The 26,449-nt window shown below is 37.0% G+C and overlaps 1 protein-coding gene across 4 annotated transcripts in view; it reads left to right on the plus strand.

Moving 5' to 3' along the window:
• The first annotated feature begins 537 nt into the window (after positions 1-537).
• The window catches only part of LOC131358949 (leucine-rich repeat and fibronectin type-III domain-containing protein 2), a 109,634-nt gene continuing 83,722 nt past the window's right edge, over positions 538-26,449 (plus strand). For 2 of the 4 annotated variants that reach the window (XM_058398396.1, XM_058398398.1), the window contains exon 1: positions 538-1,089. The gene's annotated coding sequence lies outside the window, so the exon portion shown is untranslated. The remainder of the gene's footprint in view (positions 1,090-26,449) is intronic. The other 2 variants (XM_058398394.1, XM_058398397.1) reach the window with 1 other exon arrangement.

Below are 26,449 nucleotides of genomic sequence, written 5' to 3' on the forward strand. Positions count from 1 at the left end.
GTCATGCTGCAATGGAGAAACAGGAAATTGAGTTTTACAAGACAGATTTGCATGATACAACAGCACATGGGATTGTTGTTTTAGATGCAATTACATGTTTGAAGGTCACATTTTCTTATAGTCAGTTTGGCCTCTTCACATATTTCTTCTTTCTAGAAATACATGTTTAAAATTAGAAGAAGAAGAAGACTGTGTTGACTGTATTCAGGTATCGACTATATTCAACATTCGCAAAATCCTTTGAATGCCAGATGACACCTACACACCTACGAATCTACAGGCATTAACACACCTCCTACACATGCATATCTACAGCCCTATACACATATACACACATTAACACACCTACACGTTTACACATACGGTTTTATGGTTGCAAAACCAGAAGAATTCTCACGAGCGTTTCTCACGAGATTAGGAGGCGGAGTTCGCACCCTGAGCATCTTTTTTTTTTTTTTCTTTTCTTATATCCAGCTCCACAATTCGACAATCACCCCCCACCCCACCCCACCACCACCTCCGTTCTGGTTGACACACCTGTCTCACATGCCTGGTGTACCTCTCCTGTGCCATCTAGAGATTGCTTTAAGTTCTGCTTCCCGCGCGCGTGACGCGCTTGTCTGTGCCGCGCATCAAACTCGTCGCTCAACATTGAGCCGTGCGTAGTTCTCAGACGGGACTTCCATATCCTCAACGCGGATTTCTTGTGAAAGCTGCGGCTCCGTGGCTCCATGCGACCATGCACTTGGAATTAAACGCGGAATATTTGGCCGAACTCGTGAATGCACCGGGATATTTTGCGGCTTAATTCTGACAGTGAGGTCGATTTTCAGTCCTGAGACTAAGCAGCTGAGTGCATTGTGCGGTAAAGGAGAGAGAGAGAGAGAGAGAGAGAGGGAGAGAGAAAGAAAGAGAGAGAGGGAGAGAGAGAGCAGGAGAAGGACGTAGATTTTTTTTCTCTCTTTTTTTGCTCCGTTTGTCGGTTTCGGGGGGATGAAATGGATGATGGTGCAGAAAGACAGAGTTTTAAAGGGCATCGGTGCGAATGAAGCTTAACGAAGCAGAATGGACACGTTTCCACTTATCAAGGTAAGACCAAGCATTATAACAACGCAGTTTTGCCCTTTAGAGGAAAAATATTAATAATAAAAAAAAACTGCTCAAATCATTTAGATATAGATAGCCATGTGGAACGCGTCTGTGATTCTGGATTAAAGCCAGATCTCTGAGCAGATTTGTAAGAAGAAAAGTTGCACTGTTAAAATAATCTAAAAATAAGAGAGGCATAAATGTGTGTTGGTACTTAAGGATGATCATAGATGCATTGTACTTTGGACATTTAAGTCTCCATCCCGACTGGAGCTCACACACTAGTGCCTTTTTTTAAAAAAATATGTTTTTATTTATTTATATTCTCAAAAGCTTATATCAACTTGCCAAGCTGATTCATTAACATCAGAAGCATGTGTTGCAGCCCAGTGTCATACACAGGTTGAGCATCTATGAACATAATGTAGGCTAAACACATTCATCCAGAGGCAGATGGCTAGTTAAACTTATATGACTGGTTTTGATCTGCAGTTTGTAGAAAGAGCAGTGATGACGTGATGTCAATAATGGAGCTTCTCTTTGAAATATGTTTATATAATAATTCACCTGCTCAGTAGAATATTCAGTGGCAAAAGAGTATGTGCATCTGATACATGCTGCACCATTTTATTTTAGGGAGTGGTGTGTGTGTGTGTGTGTGTGTGTGTGTGTGTGGGTGTGTGTGTGTCTGTGTGTGTGTGTGTGAGAGAGAGAGTTTTATAGGGTGCTTTGTTGTTTTTTTTCTATGTATACCTATCCAAATCTATTGAGGACAAGTTTTATTTATTTATTATTAATTGAAGAAATAAAATCTACCAAGCTTGCATTGAATTCACACTATAAATATCCATCTCAGAGGAAAGCAAAGTAAACCAAAACAAACATGTTTTCTCATTTTTATGCTGCCTGGAAAAGCAGGATGTATGAAGGTGTATAAAAAGGTATTATGTTTCAGCACTATGTACAATGATAACCCATTGCACAGTGCTTCCTCCCAGAATAATTCATTACTATTTTTATAGTCTGTGAGCTTCTGGGATAAATATTTCTTACCACTGCTGATAGTTGACAGTCTGGTATATTTGACATACCATTAGGAGAGTTTTTTTTCCAACAATACTCTTTATTAAACGCTATATATTATGTTACCCTGCGGTTATTCCCTTTGGAGGAATCCTTAAAGGTTCTCTGTAGAGACCTACCACAGAGGGCTTCTCTATTTCCCTAGCTAAAAATGTTCCATGTACACTTATAGAAAGCTGAGTGTTCTGTCCATCCAAAGAACTATACAGGACCCTTTTAACTATAAGGCCAAGAGTTCACATTAGATGTACACTCTTGACAGAGAACAGAACCGTTCCTTGTCTCTTTGAAGGGCACATCTTTCATACCTGCAGTGTTTTTTCCCCCCAAGATATGTGCATAAAATATATCTTAAACATATTAGTTTTTTACATATTACGTAATATTACTATTATCGTATATAAAAGATGCACAAGCCTTTGTGGACACCTGACCATGTGCTTGTTGAAAATCCTATTTCAGATTTATGAACCCCTTAACCCGCCTTTGCTGTTGTAAAATTGGCCACTCTTATGGGAAGATGTTCCATTACATTTATGAGCATGGCTGTGGGAATTTGCTTATTCAACCACGAACGCATTAGAGAAGTCAGGTGCTAATGTCGGGCAGTAATGCCTGTCAGGGAGTCAGTTTTCCAATTCATCCCAAATGTGATCAGTTTGGTTGAGCCTGAGGCTTCATGTAGGCCAAGCAAGTTCTTCCACACTAGCCTTGGCTAACCATGTCTTTATAAACCTTGCTTTTTTCACAGGGGCACTGTCATGGTGGAAGAAGTTTGGGCTATACGCTTTAGTTCCAGTGAAGAAAGACATTCTAGACAACAATATGCTTCCAACTTTGCTGGCAACAATTTGGAGAAAGCCCACATTCATGAGGGTAGATGAAACAAAGAAAAGTACAATTTAGTAAATTCACTTCTGAGAGTGTAAAAGCTATTTATTTGATTCTGTGAAGTAAAAAGTACAATCTTAGAAAATTAGGTTTATTAATAGGTGCTTTGGATAGTAACTTTCTAAAGATGTTTCAATCCTTTCTTATAAAGAATCTTTTAATTTTTCACTGAGCTCTGAATTAATTGTGTATTAACTTGGCCATATCTGCACTCCTACGATGAAAAGGCCTTCAAGGACTGGGTTGTCATAGCTTATTTTTTAATATGCACATCTTAAAGCATAGTAATATGAATCATTCAGGAAGTAGTATGAAACTAATAGGAATGACGTTTAGTAGTGGTGGGAGTTGAATGCTGTGGGAATAGTATAGATTGATGGATGAACTACAAAGAAACACATTTTCGAAAATGATTAACTTACATTTCTTTGGTTGTCCTTGAATTTACATTCAGGGCATTGGGCAGCTTACAATTTATCACTTTTTTTACAATAGAGCAATTGAGGGCCTTGCTAAGAGGCCCAGCATTGGCAGTTTAGTGCTTCTGGGATTTGAACTCACAACCTACCAATCAACAGTCCACTACTGTAACCACTAAACTACCACTTCCCCATTCCTTGTTATTCGCTGAATAACCTTATTCCTTATATTGGTATGCAAGTTTAGAAAGAACGTCCGAACTAAATACACAGCAAAACAAAATTTTACTTCTGGCCAGTTTTGTTGGGACCTCACTGTTGAGCATACACACCAATAAACACGCTATCAAACACCTGAGGAACTAATGGCCTGGTTTGTGTACATGGAATTGTAGAGCTCCCATGTCCTGTAGGACACATTCCTTATTGAACTCAGAACTGAAGCTTTTTCACCCACTGGACCCAATTTACAGAGAATGTTAGAAAGAATTCAAACAAAATGTCAAAAAGAACATGTCTGGATTAAAAATTTCAACCCAAATTTCAGTGAAAATTAGGGTTGTTGTGAAAATCGAGATCCAAGTTTAGAAACATTTACAAATAAATTCCCAGCATTGGTTAATGCCCTGATCCAGAGCCACTTAAGAATATATCACTACACAATAAAAGTTAACCTCTCACTATTCAGTTGTGTTAGGGGGTTATCTTGACTATTATAAATAAACGATTTAAGGTAGCTGGACCTTGTCAAATTTTCACCGAAAACCCCTGCCCTACAGTGTAGTGTTTCACTTGTCAGAATCTGGAACAAGGTCCTGCATCTTTGAGCATTGAGTAAAGATAATTTATTTCAATTTCATATTTAACCATCTGATAGTTTGCCATTACTTGTCCAGAGCACATTCAATAACAGCAGTGGGAGATCACACAATGGGGGGTCTGTACATTCCTCTGCATCTCTCTTTTCTGCTAATAGGAACTCCACTCAAGTGTTAAAAGCTAATGAACGTTCAATAAATCTTTCCCTGTCGTCATGCCAAGGTCAGGCAGAATAGAAGATACTATCAGTGTGAACTAAAGATGTAGTATGACAGCTGAAGCAGTGCTCATGGTAGGGGTGGGGGGTAGGGGTGGTAGGATCTATGGGGGTTAATTGCACCATGTTTTGTGCTCTATATGTGCATCTTTGCATCTATTATAGTTAATAGGACTGATTGTCATACCATATTACTAGGTTCTCAGTAACTCATGTTTATTCAATGGACAGCAACAATGGAAAATCCAACTGAAATTATGTAATAGTGTTCAATCACGCCAAGATATATTACAAAAGGAATTCCTGCTCTTCTTTCATGACCAGAAATTTGCTGAGCAAGGAATTGATGCCATGTAAAATCCATGCAGGTCTACAGATTGTGACAGGTTTTTATTGATGGACTAAACTAAAATAAACTAAACTAAACTAAAATAAAATAAAATAAAATAAAATAAAATAAAATAAACTAAACTAAACTAAAATAAAATAAAATAAAATAAAATAAAATAAAGTGACAATTATGATAATAGTACTTTGATCACTTCCTCTAATGCTATTTTTCATAATCAAATAATATTGGGAGACAGATAGCAAAATGGATATGAACAGATTTATTTCTGAATAGGTTACGCAGGAAATGAAAATCCAGTTAATACATAAATGCTATCCTACAAGATTTCTTGTGTCTGAGTAAATTTATGTAGAAGGAGACTTACTCATTTGAAGTTTTTATTGATTGGTATTAAATCATATACTTGATTACAGATAACCTATACAGATTACCTTATGTTAAGTTTAAATAGTTTATGCACTAGCAGTAGCTGAGCTGTATTATTGGAAATTTTAGTGCACTCCACCCGTAGGAGGTGCCTACACAAACCTGTGTATTTGGAAGAATTTTTCAGCTTGAAAACTTTGCTTAAGGTGAGGTCCATTGAGCGAGGCTACTCCAGAACCTCTGCTTCTGCTCTGTCTTCTTGTCTGAGGTCATATATGAGGATTTGCTTAGAATGTTGAGGATGAGCATAGGAATTCCTGACAATGGCAGAAAGGAACTGGAGCAATGACACCTCAGGGACAGCGAATGGAGCACAGATGGACTGTGCCTGGCAGCCACACACTGAATTAGATGCCTCTTTTGGGATGAAGGAAAATGGTTCTCAATCTCACAGTGAAATATGAGAATCTGACCATTAGCATGTAATTTCTGCACAGCGACCCAGACGGATGAACCGCATTAGAGTTGTACTTAAGAATGAGATGCAGTCTCATTTTTTAAACATTCTTCCTGAAGATGCCACCGCATTCATTCAAGAGGAGAAGCAGATTGTGGCTTCAGGCTTTCGTCTTACGGCGCTGTCAATCATCCGATGAATGAGAGACGATGACTTTCATGTTCAGCATGAGATGCTTGAATAATACATGCATTATATAAGAGTGCTCTTTTAAGTAGAAGGCTTCAGCATGTTCTGGTCAATATATGCAAACAATATTCATGTATTCAATTTCTTAATGCATTTTACTTTGTTTGTTTTGTGAACACTAGTTTCAATCCCAAGCGGTTATATTCAGAATCCAGTGACCTACATTACAGCCTGCGTTGTTATAGAAGTTGTTTAGAGCATGGTCTCAATTTAAAAAAGTCAGTTCTTTATTTGATTTGTTATAACGTTAACACTGCATCCTTCATAATCCTCTAGATATTATGTTGACGTATCATCACTGTACCATTTTGGACCAAAAAGTGATAGACTAGGCCTTTAATTAATGTTTCACACAGTTTTTTTAATGAGATGTGCTTATGCATTTTGCAGGCAAATAAGATATAATATGTTCATGTTAAACAGCTTTCTGTCCATGGCTGGCCACTCTAATGATCAAAATCTCCACATTTAATCTTATCCAAAAATTTTTTATTCCTTGCTGCTCTCGCCTCTGGCATGCTTGTTAGGGATCAAGATCTAGCTCTGGATTTCTGTAAAGCTGCATTGTGACTGTGTATCTGTTGCTAAAATCTCTCTATAAAAATGAATTAAATTCTGCTCATGTACAACCCCTTAAACTCCTCTTACAATTCTCACTCCAACTGCATATTATTCCTGTTAGTGTTACAGCAGTCGCTGAATAATTCACAAAAAGTTACTGAGTAATATTCTTCTCGATGAATAAGCTGGGAATTTACTAAGGCTCAGAAACATCCCAAGGTTTCCCATATTGGCTTACATTTCTTTCCACAGTGAAAGCCTGAGACACTGAGCCTGGCTATACAGACCACACAGGCTTATTTGTAATCGATTTAAACCCTATCCCTTCAGTGAGAACAGTGTGGGCTGCCTTTCTAGAAATGCTTTATTAGTTAATTGCATCCAGCTGGCAGAGGCTCCTTATGGAGTTACACTGGCTTTGGGGTAGCCGAGTTTTCACACCCGGAAAAGCTCTCTGTTTTGTGATGTATGGATTGTAAAGTGGTAACAGAATGAGATATTTGCTTACCACAGCTGTTTCGTGGTATTCAACTTCAGATTAGTCAGGCTTGAAAAACGAAACAAATATTCTGCATGCTTCATCAGTGACACATGGGCAGCTGCATGGTTAATAGCTATAAGTATTTATTCATTAACGGTGATGGTTTCAGTGGATCTTGGGGCTTTTCTGGTAACACTGAGTATGAGGTGGGAGTATACCTTGAAAGGCAGGCCAGTTCATTACAGGTGCACAGTGCACACACATTTACACCTAGGGGCAATTTATAGTTGCTAATATGGCTAGGGAGACAATGATGTGTCATATATGAGGACAATGACATTTACAGTCTTATAGTAACTGCTTCACTGGACAAGGAAACTTGCCTTGAGAGTTTCCAAGGCAAGTTTTCTTCTGCCCCCCAGAAGAAAACCCCTTGACTGGCAGCGTACATACTGTAAAGAAGACAACATGACATTTTGTACATCATTGGTCGTAAGACCACATGGCAAGAACCATCATGAACACAACAACATGAGTACAAAAAAGCAGCAGTGCACATGGGGTAGTTAAGACATCAGTACCTTTGTAGACATCTTGCCTATTGGAACACCGTGTTCAGGAGCAGCAGGCCCTTAGGAAAGTGTTAAAAAACAGTCTTGCTTCATGGAGGCAGAATGAAGGGCTACTTGTACAGCAGAGAGGCGATAACATTCAGGCTTGGATGGGGATGTGGGCTCTGCGAGGAAGCTGTAATTTAGAAGGGATCTCAGCCTTATCAGCTGGTGTCCTGGTGTTAGGGGGAAACGCTTAGAAAAAAGAGAAACAACCCCAGAGATGAATCATTTTGCAAAGGAAACTCAGCTGAAAACTTGACTGGTGTCCAGGAGAAATCTCTTGTTAATCACTAGGTAACATCAAGTACTGAGGAAGATGCTGAATGGAGAGTGTGGAAGGTCAGAACTGTATGTATTAATGTGCTTATGTATGTGTGCATAGTGGAGCAATAAGACATCAGTGTGCTCACTGATATACTGTGGGCAATTGAATGTTATCTACACACACACGCACACACACACACACAGTCTATCTATCTATCTATCTATCTATCTATCTATCTATCTATCTATCTATCTATCTATCTATCTATCTATCTTTCTGTCTGTCTGTGTATCTATCTACCTATCTTTCTGTCTATCTATCTATCTATCTATCTATCTATCTATCTATCTATCTATCTATCTATCTATCTATCTATCTATCTATCGATTGATCGAATACTCATATATGCAAAATACAGTTACTCTGCCAATCATGTGGCACAAAATGTTCACCTTAAAAGACCAGCTTATGTTTTTCCTGTAGCCGCCGATTCCTGTTCTTGGCTTCCTGGATTGAAATCTCATGTGGTCTACTGGTGTTGTAGCCCATCTGTCTCAAGGGTCAATATGTATGCATTCTGCTCAGTTGTACAGAGTAGTTATTTGTGTTATTGTCGCCTTCCTGTCAGCTCAGAGCAGGCCCCTCTAATGCCTAACCCCTCTAATGCCTAAAAAGGCATTTTCAAGGCATTCATGTACTTATGTATTACTGTCATTTACATCAAGAAAGCAGACAAAACAAATGGTTACAGAAGAAATTGCTCACTTTTATTGCATGTAAACGTCAACAAGAAGAGCACAGGTGGAAATAATGGTAATTAGTGATTGTTAGAAAACATTATTAGTGATTGGTCAGTGAAAACAATACTGATGTGATCAATGATTGGCTGATAGGAACAATGCTGATGACTGATTTTGTAAAACTGTATCATAATGTGTCTGTTTTGGTCCTCCACAGGCAAGGACTGCTGATGAAGAGCTTAATACACATTATATTGGTTTTAACTGGTTGCAGCATTTATAAATGACCCGCAGTCCTACAAAAGGGCAATATATTGCCGAGCCTGATTTACTTCACAGATTCATTCACAATATTCGAGTGTGCTTGGGTATGTGAAGTTTTTCTAGGTCAGTTCAATATCATTATCAACCGTCTCTGCATGTCTGTGTGTGGATGCTATCTTTTCCTGTTTGTATTGTCCTCTTTCCTGCTGTGTTGATTGATCTGCTGTGTTCTTCATGTGTAGCCACAGGAAGACACTCCATAATGTTGGTAATTTTGGTGATTTTCACAGTTCGTAATGATTGTATTTGTAACCTTGGCAAAATGTAATAGCGGAAATGATTTGTCTCTCTCGTGTTTATTTTCCCTTTGTATACATTTAACTGTGAGACTGAAACGAAGTCGACATTTCGTAAAACACCATGTAAAAATTGTTCATCATGGAAAATGAGTTCAACAAATTAAAATCTGATCTGAATCTGTTATTATCTATGATATAACTATGATCTATTTAAAGTTTTTGTTGTATGGCACTGAACTGAAGATGATCCTAAGGAGTTATACTTCCAGGTTCTGTGCACAGAACTGAGGAAATAACAAGCCAAAAAAAAAAAGGCTTAAGGAGTTTGGAAACCAGGGCTCCATGTGCAGCAGCTTTGCACCAAGTTATGTATTAAGAGAAATAAATCCAGAGCCTTCGTTTTTACTACTATGGTAGAAACAGGATTTAAAAACCGACGCTGTTTTCTTTGTCATTTACAGTCTACTGGTAAAACTCCCACTTATACATGTACAAGGTTTCCTGTCATCTCTTACTAGTGTGGGATTGATCAGCGTGTTTGTGTCAGATAGACGAGCACAAAGATGAGTTTTGACAGTGTGGGAATAATCCCCGGATGAGTTGATGTCATAGTTCTTGTCTCACTAATCCAGCCGACATCCGACGCCCAACGCTTTTGTAAAATATGCTACTAACAGAGCACTGCAAGTCGGAAACCTTAAAAATAAAGTCAGAATAAAAAGTCAGAAAATAAAATAGTCATAATGAAGCTTAGATAATACAACAGATTCCGTTTTGTTTATTTTTATGAAATTTCAAGGAAAGACTTTTAATTTAATGCCAGTCTATAACACAGGCTGTTGCTCAGCTCTGATGGAAAAAAAATACTGAAAAAATTAACAGAATGCAATCATGGAGATTCAGGAGCATTTGTTGAGCATGTAGCCTGAACCGAGCCAGCTTATATGACTATGGCACAGAGCCTGGAAGGATATTTCTCTTGAGGTAGAGTAGGGAAGAGTGCTAATACACAGTTTGAAAAGATGAATCACGGTGCGGATCGAAAAATATTGCGTTTTATTCTTTTGCGACGATTTATTTTTTTCATATATAGCACACCAGATGCCTTATTATACCTGGCACAGATGCTCATAAATGCTCATGAGAAGATATTATTATTAGATATGTGGCACTTTAGAAAGCATGAACATATACATTTATAGTGTTAATCTATAGTTTCTAATATACAGTATACATTATAATGTTGTTCTTAGGAGCAATACTGTACACTATAGCACAGCTCTTGTATGGTATCTTCTCCGTAGGTCATACAGAAACACTGTCTGTTGTGCATTATTGTTATTATTTAATAATTTATTACATTAAAATGCTCAAAGTGTATATTTGTCTCAGTAAAGTATGGCGGATGCTAAAGAAAATGTGTTTGTAATGCACAGTGAATATAACGAGTAATAGGAACTGCTACTATAACCCCTTTTGAGTTTCTAATTAAGCTCCCTTGATAAAGATCTCTAGATAAAGATTTGTGTTGCTTTAGAAATGAAGTGTCAGAGTCGTAGATGGCTTTTTAAACATCATTTTGACAAACAGTAGGACAGTAGGATAGTTTTTTTTTTTTCCGCATCTCAATACTGGCTGGCGTTTCGAATGAGTTGAGTCCTCAACATTTATCTCTCTTAATGCATTCAGTGGCAGTAGTAATAAACATAAATCTGTATAATTGTCTGTCAACGAATAAGAGGAAATTAATTTTGAAGCAATTTCTTTGAGTTTAAATTGAAGGATCAGTGTAGAAACACAGAAAAAAAAAAAACATGCTGCTTTTAATTGCTTTTTATTTTTTTTTTAACAGCCAGTGATTGCTTTACTTGTTATTTAAAAATATAAAAACAAGAAAGCCACGACATTAGACAATAAATAATAGACAAGAGAAAGTAAATAAATAAGCTAAGAAATAAGCTAAGAAATATATAAATAAATGAACCTAATTTATTATTTATTTTACAAAAAATACATCTTATTAATGCATATTATAATCTGGGGGATTTTTGGAGGTGTATTTATTTATTTATTTGTTTGTTTGTTTGTTTAAATTGTCACAGATATGACATTACTATAAAAACGAATGTAAACCGCTTGCCTATCCATCACAGACTTCTGTAGGTCTCTGGGCCCCATTTTTCTAGAGCCATGCCTCTTTTATTGGATATATAGCAGTGCTACTCTGTGACTTACAAACACTTATACTGCCTTATTCTAGTATAGTATAATAATTATAGTGCTCATATACAGCAAAAAACACAAGTGTCCCTCGATATATTCTCCAGCTCTCTCACAGTTTCACATTTTATACCTCCAAGTTTTGTTTTTTTTTCTTTTTTTCCACTGGTATGCTCCACAATTTTGTGTGAGTTCTGTCAAAATGACAGCCATGTGACAGAAGCACAAGCGGCGAAACGTCATTCCAGCACCAACGATTGCTGACGTCTGACATTCACTGTAGCTCCAAGCATGAGTCATCCATGCAAACGGAGGGGGAAAAGAAAGGCAAGCATGGCCGTTTTATATATATATATTAACCAACTTGCCATTTTAGAAGAAAGTCCTCGACAAGTAAATACTGATCTGTGTCAACTAGAAGAGTATTTCTGGTTTGATCTTTTCATATCAGATATGAAACACAGAGACGTTTCACCTCTTTGCATCCAATTTACAGGCTCTCTCTCCTGGGATTTTTCTGCCAGGTTTGAGATTACTGCTTGTCCCGGTAGCATCTTAGTTTCCACTTCTCCTGCCATGGAAGACTATAATGAGAGAGATATGTGACCCACTTTGATCAGGCGTGACTTTCAGAACAGATTTCACAAGGAAGCTTATGCGTCTTCACTATGAATTATGAAATAGCTATGGCATTGATTTCAGAGAGATGATATAATAATAATAATAATAATAATAAAAAAAAAACCCTAACCTCTCAATTTTTTCGAGAGTGGTACTTGTGCTGCACCACAACAGCAAAATCAATGGGACACAGACATACCCTTCCTCCTTTTAGTCATTGACATCTGATCCGCAGTAAGATACTCTTACTCCAATGAAATGCTTTAGCTTGTAGGGAAACTTGATTAAAACTGCGGCTATTTTTATTTATATATTTATTTATTCATTTATTTATTTATTTTCTGGGGGTGGGGTAAAATGTATACCCTTATTTATACCCTAGCACGGTTAAATTCTCGATTTGGATTGGTCAGAAGGTGGTGATTAATTTTCTATAGCTGATCAGTCGATAGTTCCTGCTGCAAGCTGCTTCTTCTAATACATTATTGCTTCTATAGTAACAGCTTATGGATTTAAAAGAGTGTAATTTTAGACATGGTGAACCTCCTGTAAGGAAGGAGTCTCCAATGTCAGCAACAGTTAAAAGTAAAGCTGTATATTTTCCGACATAGGCTTCAAGACTGTAAGCCAGCCGGCTTAGCGGCTTCTCGTTAAGCCAGCCGTTAAGAGAGCAAAGAGATTAGTGAAGGAACAAGTGCTTATAGGTGTTTAATCGATAATATAGGTAATTGCTAGCAAAGCTACTGTGGTACAGGAAGAATAAAACACTTCACAGTGTGCTAGAAAACGTTCACCTTCACGATGGTGACACCATACCATCTCATTGCTGATTCTTTTCCTGTAGCTGTTATGTTTTTTTTCCTTTAATGCTGAAATAAAAGAGCTGTAGCTAAAGATATAGTGTTTTTCTGCCCTTCACATGTCAGTGTCCATGTGTTATTCTTTCAGCACATATTCTTTTCTGATGTTTATAAAAAATGCGTAGGTACTGTCAGTGTCTTAAACATTCAGCAAGGGGATTATGCATGTGGGTAGAGAGCTAGAGAACTGCCAGAAGACTTCCTGCACATATGGTGACTACCGTGCAGCTTCATGACAACTCAGAAACTCATGAGTGTGTGTGTGTGTTCTCATTCTAGAAGCAGGTAGTTTTATGTAATATATTAAGATGCCTGGTAGAAAAAAAATTAAAAATGTAGTTTGAACAACTCTTATGAACAACTGCTGGTAGTGTTTTTAAGGTAAATTAACTTATAGAAAGACAATTACCTTGTGATAATTGGCAAGCAGGAATTATCTTCAAAGTCATATCAAAGAGCTATTTACTCACAGCTAAAAAAAACCCCCACAATATCAGTTCATGTTATTAACAGTGAGATGTTTCCATTGAATATTTGTTTTTAGGTTACAGGAGACAAACTTGGGTCCCTAAGGCTCAGTTTCTTACCTGGAATGTCCAATTTGAAATATTACTCACAGCTGGTGTTTTCCAAAGAGGCCCTTAACCTATAACCATGTCTCTGCAAGAAAGAGTCCCACCTCTTGTAAAGCAAAGGTTAAAAACAAAGTTTTGCTACACCGTGAAGACATTAGATGAATATGAGACAACAGATCAGAATTCCAGCTTATGTTTCCTGATATTTACAGCTAGATGTGTTAAACAGTTTGGAACATGGCACCTTTGGTGGTATTCAATTTTTAGGTTAGCAAAAATATAGAAACAGTAAATACCTTGGTTAATAAGATTTGGTGGCATAGCCCTTGCCTGTATTAACTGCATCAAGTCAGTGACCCATTGATATCAGTAAACTGTTGCATTCTTCTTTTGTAATGCTTTTCTAATCTTAAATTGTTTTGGGAGATTTCTCCCTTCAGCTGTCTGTGTTTTGGTTCATTGTCTTGCTGCATGATGAATTTCCTCCCAGTAAGATTGGACGCATTAATCTGTATATTTTCAAACAGAATTTTCTGTAAATTTCTGAATTCGTTCATGAGTTTCATGATCAATAAAGACTGATCCTGATTCAAAAGCCTTCATGCAAGCTCAAGCTCATGACACTAACCCCACCATGCTTGACCAATGAGCATGTATGTTTTGGATGATGAGCAGATACTTTATTTCTCCACACTTTGGCCTTTCCATCACTTCGGTAGAGGTTATTCTCAGATCCAGAGCTCATCTCTGTATTTCTTTCTCTGTGAGTTCCAATCAAGTCTACTGAATCTTACTGCTGATGAGTGGTTTGCATCCCCAAGTCTTTTACCAATGGTGGCTTGTGTTACCTTCACCCCTGCCCTATGGAGGTTGTTGATGATGTCACTGATGTTGATGGGGTTTTTCATCACAGCTCTTAAAAAGTTTCTGTCATCAACTGCTGTTGTTTTCCTAAGAGGGCCTGTTCGATGTCTGACTATTACTATGCCAGTGGTTTCTTTCTTTGTCAGGACATTCCAATTTGCTGTATTGTCTATGCCCAAGTGACTCTGAATGATTTTCCATATGCTGTGCTTTTCTCCCATAGGCAACTCTCTGGTCTTTATGTCTTTAGTCCTTTTTAGACATTTTATATGCTCTCGACATTCACAGCTGTTGAAACATTTGTTGAAAGAATAAATCTAACAGGAGACTAGACCTCTAATCATGACAGAATGTGTAAATTAATCGTAAGTTGATTGTTCAAATTACTCATAAGCAACAATTAAAAGCATGTAATGATGTCATTTATTTTTCATTCAAAAATTCATTTGTATGATAATATTATATAATGCGAGTGATTTTAGAGAACTATGTGAGAACTTTTAGATGACTAGATTGCCGTCTGGTCAATAATAGTAAAAATAAATAATAACAATTAATTAATTATTATTACAAAATAAGAATAACTGGTATTATTATTTTTTTATTATTATTGTTATTATATTATGTTATTGTTGTCCTTTTGCACATATAAAAAAAACTTAAAACTAATTTTAAAACAATCTAAGAAACAATAAGAACAAATTCAGGATATATGGTAATACCATGGTAATAATAATAATAATAATAATAATAATAATAATAAAACAGTTAATACTTTTTGTCCTTTCATACATTGAAATAAAACAATATTTCCATTTAAGTAAATAATAAAAATAGTAATGTATAATTATAATGTAGGAAAACAGGAATAAGTGTAAAAACAGAAGATATACTGTACATATAGATACTGTCAAATAAAAACAGCAAATAAAGAAAAAAACTATAAAAATAGACATTAAAAGACAGAAAGAATATATGTATCTGGTACATGTGATGATTTGAATGTAAGGGATTTGAGTTTCTTAAGGGTTTTTAGCTGCCTAAAGCCGTTCCCCTACATAGAACTCCTTTCCTTAAAGGACACATTTACAATTTCTTTAGGTCCTTTAGGCACAGTGTAAACCTGATTTATGTAGGCACTCATTCATGGCGTAGCTAAGCTTTAGCTTAGCTCGCATCTCAGCACTTTTACACTACTGCCCGGTCAGGTTACCTGCGCACCCGTTCTTACAGGCAAAGCATTTAGTGGACAGAGCGGTGGAATGGTTCAACAGAGGGGGCAATCAATAGGAAATGTGAAAAGGAGTGCATTTTAGATTCTACTTGAATCCAGATATGTGTCAACAGATCAGGAAATTACCCTGAGATAGCTGCAGTCTGGCAAGCTGCACTGCTGCTACCTGCAATGTTGATTTAACAGCACTAAATAATACAGCAGCCTGCTGTGCTCTGGGACACATGTCCCTGAAACAATAATGCCATTGCACTGTGGCTGCTTTGTACACCATTGCATTACACTTTAATGAGGCCTATGGCTTTTAAACCTGCATTTTGTGGGGGTGAGCATATTTATACGGTTCCATGTTGCTGATAGCACAGTGCTACTCATATGTCCCTACTAGGGATGTCACTTTTGGGCTCTTGGGCTTTTCTTTATAGCTGTAACAGTCTAGTACACCGGGGTTTTTTTCTCTCTTTTTCAGGACAGTCTAAAATGTCCTCAAATGGTTGCATTGGCTATACCCAGTGCTTGTGCAATGGCTCTGAAGGATTTTCTCTCTTTTCTGAGCTTCAAAATGGCTTGCCTCTCTATAATAATATAGAGCTCTCTGTTCTTCAGGTTGGTTTATTCTCTTTAGACATTTTAGATATCCTTGTCTGTATATTGGATGTTTAATGCCCCAATCTGTAATATGGCCATTGATTAGCTTCTAAAATATGAATATAAAGTAGCTTAATTTGAGCTTACCACGTGTTGTACATGCATTCTTCTATTATTAAGCAGATCTAGAAACATTTCTTATGAAAAAATAAAACAAAAGGAAGAAGCTAGAAAATGATTTAACTGTATTTGTATTTGTTTGAAACACATCCGTTCATTGATAATGTATTTCTTAGCTAACAAACTGTACTTTTCCCTGTCGCTGGTGTGCTACCATAAAGAAACTTTATTATTTGTGTCTTTAGTATCTATCCTTTATCCGAAAACAATTATAATGCACTTTTAAAACTAGTTGAACATACATAATTGGGTCTTAAGGACGAGATTGTATATAAACACTACGATTGAACAGAATGACATTTGGGCTACTCATTAGTACCTTTAAAGCTTTGCTCTAAAAGCTAATTGAAGTTTCACTGCAATCATTTTCACAGGTAGAAAAAAATCATAAAGATCTAATAGAATTATTTTTAAGAGTCTACCTAAGCAAGACACCTTATTTGTAATTGCTACATCAGAGTGATAATATAGCTCATTACATACCCAAGTAAAACATGCTGGAGATTTGTGTCAAGGTATTATATTGTAATGCTTTCCGTTTTTATCACAGTTACCATCATGGGACTCATTATTATACACATAAAGCCGCCATTTTAATGGTATCGATAAAACTAAGAGTGAATAGAGTTTAGCAGGAAGCAGTCTCATGAAATGACTCATTTGTACTGGTTTCTGCTCTTTAAAAATATTTTCTAATCAGCATTTAAAAGCTTCCCTATTGTGAACACATGCGTAACTGAGTTTAAATAAAGTGTAGATTAATAACTCTCCTGAACAGAGAGGACGCTGTTCATGCACTGTTTGCGTGTCGAGCTGAGGACTCATCCCGCTCCGGTTGCAGGCTGAGGGTGATTTCTGCCTGATGACATGAGTTCACCCTAAAATAGTATTATTCTTATCCACAGTTAACAGGATTCTGCATCCTAGTCGCCTGAACTGCAGCTTCATCTCTGTATGTGCTCCAATCAAATCGGGTTATTAAACAGTCTTTAAGAACAATTATTGCTCTCTATCGTGCTGTTTGTTCACTCCTGCTGCCTGATGTGATGCTAGTGCCAGATTCTGACACGCTTTCTTTGCCGTGGCTCGTCTCACCCTCCAGACCTGCCTGATTCATCTTGATGCTCTACTTCTGCTTAGAGTATCTGCATTTGTGACTCAGTTTCTGTTGTTGTGGATGGTCCCACATGGATTTGTACCTTCCCCCAGAACACTGTTGCTTTACTAGACCTGCTTACTGTAGACGTTTGCCTAAAAACTGCTGCTGTAATCATAAATACTGTCCCACATTCATCTCAGCATTCTCATCCACTTTATTCTCATACCGAACATTCCTTCAGTACTTACTATTTGACTTTAACGCTTCAGCAATGCCAACCCTATGTGGACTTTGAGGACGACAACAACCTCCTAATTAATACACGCAATAACGTTCTTCATATCTGCATCACACAACTGACTTTACATAACTGCAGAAAGGACATTGTTCATATCACACTCCCTGGTGTATAGAATAATTTATAATCATACTCTCCGGTGTCACCCAAATGAGGATGAGTTCCCTTTTGAGTCTACTTCCTCTCAAGGTTTCTTCCTCATACCATCTAAGGGAATTTTTCCTTGCCACAGTTGCCTCAGGCTTGCTCACTAGGGATGATTTTGTCTAACATCTAGGACTTTTTGCACTGTTTTTTGTTTCTCATGTTCTGTAAAGCTTCTTTGAGACAATGTTCATTGTTAAAAGCGCTATACAAATAGAATTGAATTGAACTTTATCGTACACATTAGAAGAGTAATGGTTTGTGGCTTTCCTTTTGAGCCTGGTTCAATGCATGCTTCCATTATGTCATGACAGAGTAGAAATCGAAATGTTTATCTGGATGAAGATTATTGTCAAGCATGCCATGTAAATAACACTGAACTGAATTCAGTAATAAAATCTAATTTGTTTGTCTCTTAATTGCTTATTATGGAGGAAGGTGATAAGATTCAAGACCTAACAGTTAACCAGAGGGAGAAGGACATCTCGCTTTTCACAAAATGAGAACACATTGTTTTGTATTATTATAGACTCCACGAACTGCATAGACCGGAAGTGTGTTCTACAATACAAAAAAAAAATCATTAAATCCATTTATTATTGGCTTTAGATTATGTGGCTCATCTGCCAGACAAGTTAATCAACGATTACCACAGAAACAGTATTACATTGAGTGCTTTCCTAAAAAGTCATGATTTGAATTACATCTGAAACTACTGTCTGTACTGAGTTCCTGTTATAGAAAATTAATAGACACTTCCTGACCAATCAGATTTAAGCATTCAACAAGGCATGTGGTATATCGTATTGTAACAATTTGTGATTCCACTGAAGTTTAAGATAAATTGCAGTGTCTTAGTTCCAAGCAGGGCAATTCACATTGATGCTGTAGATAAACATCTGTATTACTTGCCTGCCATGGCATTTATAAGCAGAGCAATGCGATGGTAGCTGACACATGTAGTGTAAATGGAATAATTTTTACATGGCTGCTATTCTTCTTTTTAACAAATGGAGGTTCTTGTCCCCCCCCCCCTCCACATAATAAATGCAGCCTTGCTATTTGTATAAATTGTGGATTTAACTCTGCAATGTTGTGAGAAGAGCCCTGAGGCACTGTAGCGTGCATTTAGGTTAAACTTATTCTCAGCAGAGCTTAAGTGCATAATATGTAGGGAAAGTTCAAGTGATGTTTTCCTAGAGGAAAATGCAACAGTACAGCAAACTCATTCATATTCAGACGCTGTAAATGCACCGGATATAGGCGGCTGGTTTAGCAGCGCAAATGCAATTTCTGTTTTATTTATTTTTTCCATCATCAACTTTAGTAAAAAGGTGTGCATGTACCCTTTGCTGGTTGCTTAATTCTAGCATTGATACACAAATTTTGTACAAATGTAAGACATTTTCTTTGTGAGTCATAAAAAATAGTCCTGTTGTTACACCTTTTTATGTTATAGAGCCAGATGGGAAATGCCAAATTGCAGTCGGGCTCAGCTCGTCTTGCAGTCACTGTAAGAAGCGTCGCGGCAAACTACGACTGGTGAATAGAGATAATTTAATGAAATGTTGTGAGAGCACTTTATACTCCTTAAAAAGATTGCCTCTGCTTCTATAGTTGCTGGGCTTAGCTCTATTTGGTGAAGCTTGAGAAAAGTGGGTGCATCATATTTGAGAAACAAGACATCCATAGTGAATAGAGATATCTAATATGAATGCCGGAGCACGGAAGAAGGCCTTGAGTGGGAGGAGGGGACAAGCCAAGGGATTTAAAGCATGGATTAGAGGTTCCCTGCCACTAGGATGCCACATTCAGTGGCTTGCTAATGACCTGGTTAGCTCCGAATTTCCACACCAGAGTCCTCTGTTGATGAGCACAAGTGGAGCGGGCCAGCAGGTTGGCATGACGATATGAATATGACTTATTATTGAGTTGTCAGACATGGCAAAGTTGGCTAGAAACAGATCTTCGCTCTGAAGTCTATTAGAAGAGAAGTCTCACAGCAAGGCTGTCAGCAGAGCAAAGCTCAAAATCAGATTAATTAGCACAAGGCACATGACTTGTGGCTCATCTGCAGGGATGGTAGAAACCTCTTGTCCTGATCTGCAGCTCTCTCCTACCTTTTGTTTCTCATGCATAACAATATTCAGTAAAAAAGGGTTGCACATCATCTTTACAAATACACTGAGTTGTTATTTATCTCTGGTGTATTAGAATGGTTGCATGTGGGCAGTATCTCTGAAAGACTGGAGTGATTTACAGGTACCTGTGGGTGGGAAGTTAGGAAACAGGAGAGTTATATTGTTTAATCAAACTGATTACATAAGTTGTGATGCTTATTAGCTTTGACTCCACACACACAAATGCTTTCAAAGTAGTCACTGGTGTTTATTTATTTATTATTTGTTGGGTTATTTGCATAGGTTTACTGTAAGTCCATGTACTCATACAGTATATTAAATCTTTGCTAACGGGTGGGTGGGAACTGGCCAAGGTTAAATTAGAGGGAACAAGCAGGGAAAAATACAAATGCTTGATGAGAATTTGCAATGCAATACTATATGGTATACATACACAGCTACTACTCACAAGGAGCAACACAAAACAGATGGACACAATCAGGTAGCAAACCAATGGGATGGCGGATGGGGGTGGATACAGGAGCAAAACGCAAAATATAAGCAAATGGTCCTTGACATTGTGGAAACTGTGATGTGAAGGGGGAAACTGTGACACTTTCACTTTGTGAGAAAAAGTTCAATTCAGTTCAATTCAATTTGATTTATTTTGTATAGCGCCTTTTACAATGAACATTGTCTCAAAGCAGCTTTACAAAAGAACAGAAATGGAGAAAGAGGAGGGGAAAAAATGAAAATAAAAATATATTTAAAAAAAAAAAAGAAATACCTAGAAATAAGAATAAATTATTAAATTAAATTATTAAACTACTTTATTTTATCCCTAATGAGCATGCCCGTGGTGACACTGGCAAGGAAAAACCTGGGATGATATGAGGAAGAAACCTTGAGAGGAACCAGGCTCAGAAGGGAACCCATCCTCATTTGGGTGACACTAAACAGTAAATAATGTAACTGTAACTGATTAATGTCCTTTCTACAACAGCAATCAATGGCCCATGAGGAACTATTAGGTCAGTGTAGTTTCTGAGGTTATTATAGCCACTAGTTCTTTGTTGTCAGAAGCTGACAGATGAAATGGCAGATCTGTGACGGTGTGAAAGTCCCCAAGTGGCTCTGTCCATGGCTGGCTCCTGGTCCACACAGATCCATCCACACACAGATATTAAGTATGAGTATTAAGTAAAAGTGTTTTAGCTAGCAAGGATTTAGGCAGACGGTTTTTACTGCCACAATAAATAAAAAAATAATAGATGAATTTCAACCTCAAATATATTGATATTTGATTGCCACATATACTGTATATTAAACTTAGATAGATAGACTTAAATCTGTCTATCTATCTATCTATCTATCTATCTATCTATCTATCTATCTATCTATCTATCTATCTATCTATCTATCTATCTATCTATCTATCCACCTATAGCACTGCTTGCTTCCTACCTACTTTTCACCTTATGACACTGTGAATTCATTTAAAGAGATTCAACCCTCATGTGCTTTAGTGGAGTTTTTCTCTTTCATTTAAAATGTATCAGTTGTATTACATTACATTCCCAGTAATACAGTACCTAATGATTTGTATTACATACTTTCAGGGAAATTGTATTAAGGGCAAAGTGAGTTACATAGAGAGCTGATGGAAATGGCGTGTGTTAAGCCATTAAACTAAGGAAAGTCAAGTCTGTTCTATTGCAATGGCTAAGGGTAAGATTGTAATATGACATGCAGGATATTAAAATATCAAATAGTTTACATTAAAAGCCCATTCCATACGAATGCTAAAGTCACACATTGAACACAAAGGCTTGACTCTCTTTTAGATAGAATAAAGGGTCTTTCATTAAATAACAGTGCATTATGAGTCATGACTTGGGAAATGAGGAAAATGATCTAATAAGTGCAGTTATATAACCTTTGTATTCCTGATGCAACAGTTTTAATTGGAACCTAGAACAAAACATGCATCAAAAGTGTCAGTTTTCCAAACAAGGTGCACAAAAAAGCAAACAAATTATAATTGCATTTTAGTCAGCAAATAAAATATACAGAATATAAAATATACACAGAACAATATACTTATGCTTCCCTGTGCATGGTGAGAGTAGGCCACCCTGCTAGACATACTGTAATTATTTCCATTACTAATCTCTGCTAATATTACTTCTTCAGGTTTACAGTAGCATTGTTTTATAGTTCTTATTTGTTTGGTAAAGTTTTTCATTCTCGAGATCATGCTACAACTCAATAAACCATAACTGCTGACTTCAGTTTGACAGTATAAAAGCTCACAAGATTAGATACTCAATGTGAAGTCTTGCCAGTCTGCTAGATATAAGTTTTGAGCTTTGTGAGCACGACATAGCCACTGGAATAGCAAGACACACACACACACACTGTTATATATTAAATTATTATATTGGACTGTGTTTTGGAATTGTTAATAAAGGCTTTCTGCATCTCTTGTTTGAGTCTGTTAAAGTACGTACATGCAGTATGTCTTGCTAGGCAAATATAAAACTAGCTAGAACTAGCAAACTTGATTATACCCAACTAAAGTAAGTAAAATGAATTTTCCTTTATTACGAAGTGTAATAACTATGCTCACTGGATTAACTTTATTCAATCTGCCCATTTTTCTATGAAGAAGCTGCTGCTTGTTAGAGACACAGCTGAAGCTGCATTTTCCTTTTGCTTTAAAAATACCTGCAAAGGAGAAAGGCTAAAAGAACCGGTGACACAAAACTCTTTAGAATTCATTGTCATTTCAGTAAATCTAAGATTCACAATAAGAATATATCTATAGTGTATTATATTACATAGAATGTATTATATAGTAGAAAGTTAAAAATGAAGACTAAAATCAAGGCTATATATTAATCTTATATAAATATGCAAATTGTATCAAAAAGATATTTAGGTCTTCAATCTAATCAATCTGCATAAGAAACAGAATGGCAAATCCTAGAAGTACTACTGTACAACTGGTCTGGAATAAATGGCATAAAATGTGTTAGGCAGGATGTAGGGTGGTAGTCTGGATTTAAGCGTCAATCTTCAGTATTTACCTGTGAGGGAAACGGGGCCTAATGAGGGTGAATAAGTAGGCATATCTGTGCTCAGCGTAATCCGTCCTGAGAGAAAAAACAAAATCTGCGCCTGCTGCTCGAATGAGCTTTGCTCTGCTTTGCTCAGTGAATGATGAGTGGGAGCTGTGTAATTATAAAGACATCTTGTCTTGACTACCTGCCAGAAAGGTATAAGGTGCATGGTGCATCGCCTCCTTGACCATACGGTGTCCTAAAGGAGCTTACATGTGTTTTTCTCCTGTAAATAAGCTTCCTGGTGTTACTTCTCTAAACACCCAGATCCTAAAGTAGCTTTGGGGGCTGAAATTCTGCTAGAAAATGCATTGCACATAGGAAGTATACAGTAAAAACAGAATTCTGGCACTGGTTTACATGTTCCCTGTGCCAAAAATGTATCTATATGTAATGTTGGCATATATGAGCCCTGCCAAGGCAGGTCACGGTAATTATGATTCATGTCAGGTTTTGTTTATAACTTGCTGGATTCATGGGGAGGCGTAGGAGGCAAAATGCAAGTCCTGTGTATATTTATTAGAACCTCGAAACAGTTTTCAATGCTTCCACCAATGACTGGTAGAGCCATTATGTTTTTGGGTTGTCCGTCCATTTATCTGTCTGAGATTCTTTTTAGCACAATATTTCAGCAATGAATGGTTGAATGTTTGTAAGTAAATGTTTTTTTTTTTTTTTAATTTGCAGTATATCCAAGAACACAGTGGGAAATCAGGCAAAGTGTTCACTTTGAAAACAGGAAATGACAAACAGCGAGCAAAAATATAACAGGCAAAGTGCATGTGAATCATTACTTATCTCTCTAAAGTAGGAGGACATTAGATTGGCCAAAATATCTAAATATGTTGCTTTCAAATTAAAGCAATCATGATGTCACAAAAAGTGATGTCTATTATACTTTACCAAAAAGCATACTCGAAAAAGAGGATCATTTATTTGAAATCCATGATTTCATGATTGATAGGTTCATTCATTCCTGCACTAGAGGCACTTCTCAATCGACAAGACACTGGTGAAGGGAGTAGAGGGAGATATTTATGCAACCATCTGTGGACGTATCGTTTTATTTTATTTCAGCCCGAGAGGTCTCTAGAAACTGATAATCATATAAAATAATATAACCACAATAACTTTTACTTCTGATATGTAAGTACAGGTCATTTCTGCACATTAACTCAAGTAGCATGGTATCAAATGTATCTCTCCTTACACACAAGTACACGATTTTAAGCTAAAGTATCTCATTCTTTCGACATATTATCTTCCTTTCATTTTTAACACTCCACAGTCTTGTATTAAGACCAATTAGCTTAGATGTTCTTATTCCATATGTTTTTTTTTTTGTCACTGTCTTTATGATTGGTCATCTGCTTCAAGCATTTACATACGGTATGTCAAATTCAATACTAACAAAATCCACTATTGATCATTATGAAATTTGTTAATATAAGTCTTTGAAATCTAATCTGTCAAAATTACAAGATAATAATTCAGTATAATGGGGATTTAAGTGGAAATAATGAGATATTAAGTCAAAATTATGACATAGCACTCCATCATTCTTTGTGGTTCAGGGCTTCCCTAGGAAAATGGTCCTGGTGATAAGGAAAATAATAGTTCCCGGACCCATATCTTACAAGTCTGACAGATTTCCCTGGATTTCATATCAGATGAAAAGCTGCAAAGGCCAATTCTGCCTCTGATTCTACCATTCGGAAACTTCCAAATGAGCTGGCTTGTGTCAATTTCTAGCTCATGTTTAAAGCAGAGATGACACAATGCTAGTCACCCAAAATCTCTTGACATGATCAAAGCCTTAATTATGCTGTGCATGCCACAGCACCAGACTTGTGCTTTGAATGCTGCTGAATGCAGTTGAAGCATAATGTGCACAGATTGTAGACGTTTTGTATTGTTATACTGAAGATCGCTTTAATTTCATCCTCTTTAGGAGCACCATGTTCACTTGCTGAAATTCCTAATTATGGTTTCTACAAATTCGCAACCTAAATTGTGAAATTTTTTTCCTTTTAAATTCAAGCTCTCTGCTTATACCACGTGTCCCTATTTTATAAAACCATAAATAAATGTTGTGGAAATTTTCCATACTTCTACACCTGTATACCATCAAAAGTTAGGCTGCGGACAAAAGAGGATGTCCTGAGACATTTAAAAGTAATAAGGGCACATGCTGTATGCCATGGTGGAATCCTCGACAAGGCTCTGTTCACCTGGATTCATGCAGAATGAAATGTACACAATTGCCAATTGATAAAACTTGGAGGTCATGTACTTTGGAGCTTTCCGGTCGATCCTCATGAACACATACTGTCTTAGACTCAAGTGGATACGTTTTCTGACTCTGTCTGACCTTTAGCTGAATCTTCTTTTGGCGACTGGCATAGTGTATTAGCAGCAGAGATGTACAGACCAGCGAACAGAGGATCGGATCTCAATCTAGTATTGACCTGTACTAGCCAGAAGCTGACCCTAAGGAAACAGTGCTATTTTTACGTCACAGTCTAATGGAGCATTTTGTTGCCATAAAAACTCATAGATCATAGCAAATGAGGTGAAATGGTGCCGAGTAAAACAAGGACTCACATATACCATTTAGCAAAAATTGAGTTTGTTTGTACTCATTTGTTTGGATAAATGAAACATCAATGCCTTTCTAGAGGGAGTCTAGGAACTATCATAACTGTGTGAAAGCTCAGTGTGGGTCTAGATCAGGGGTTTTCAATCTTCTCCGGTGTGGGTGCAGGTTTTCATAACATTCATCTAATTTCACCTGTTTAATCAGTTGATCTTGGCTTTCAGTAGACTCAGGTGTGGCTTATGCTCGGTTGGAATGAAAACCTGCACCCACACTTCTCCATTCCGGATAAGATTGGATGGATTATAAGAGAAAAGCAAACACTAACTAAATAAATAAATACACACATGTTTATAATGGTATCATCTTTTATGAAATGTTTATCTGTACAGTTATAGAAAAATAATCAAAAATAGGGTAGTGTGATGTCAGCCAACACAAAGTGGTGTTATTGTTAACACCCTAAAGTTGGTTAAGGTGGCTTGAGAGAGTAAAGATTATGATAAAACTAGGTCAGGTAGGTCAAGATCCATATTTTTCCCATTCTTGGTAAGAGTGATCAAAACCTGGACAGCTTGCACTCTGAAATAAAATAATTCTGCATGTCTGGAATATAGACATTCAGATTATATACATTTTATATTTAAATTTATCGCTGATGAGCAAGCCAGGTGTGACGTTGGCAATGAAAAGCTACCTGAGACATCATGAGAAAGAACCCTGGAGAGGAACCAGACTTGAAAGTCAACCCACCCTTATCTG

The sequence above is a fragment of the Hemibagrus wyckioides genome, linkage group LG09, assembly GCF_019097595.1.
Source record: "Hemibagrus wyckioides isolate EC202008001 linkage group LG09, SWU_Hwy_1.0, whole genome shotgun sequence".
NCBI classification, from domain to species: domain Eukaryota; kingdom Metazoa; phylum Chordata; class Actinopteri; order Siluriformes; family Bagridae; genus Hemibagrus; species Hemibagrus wyckioides.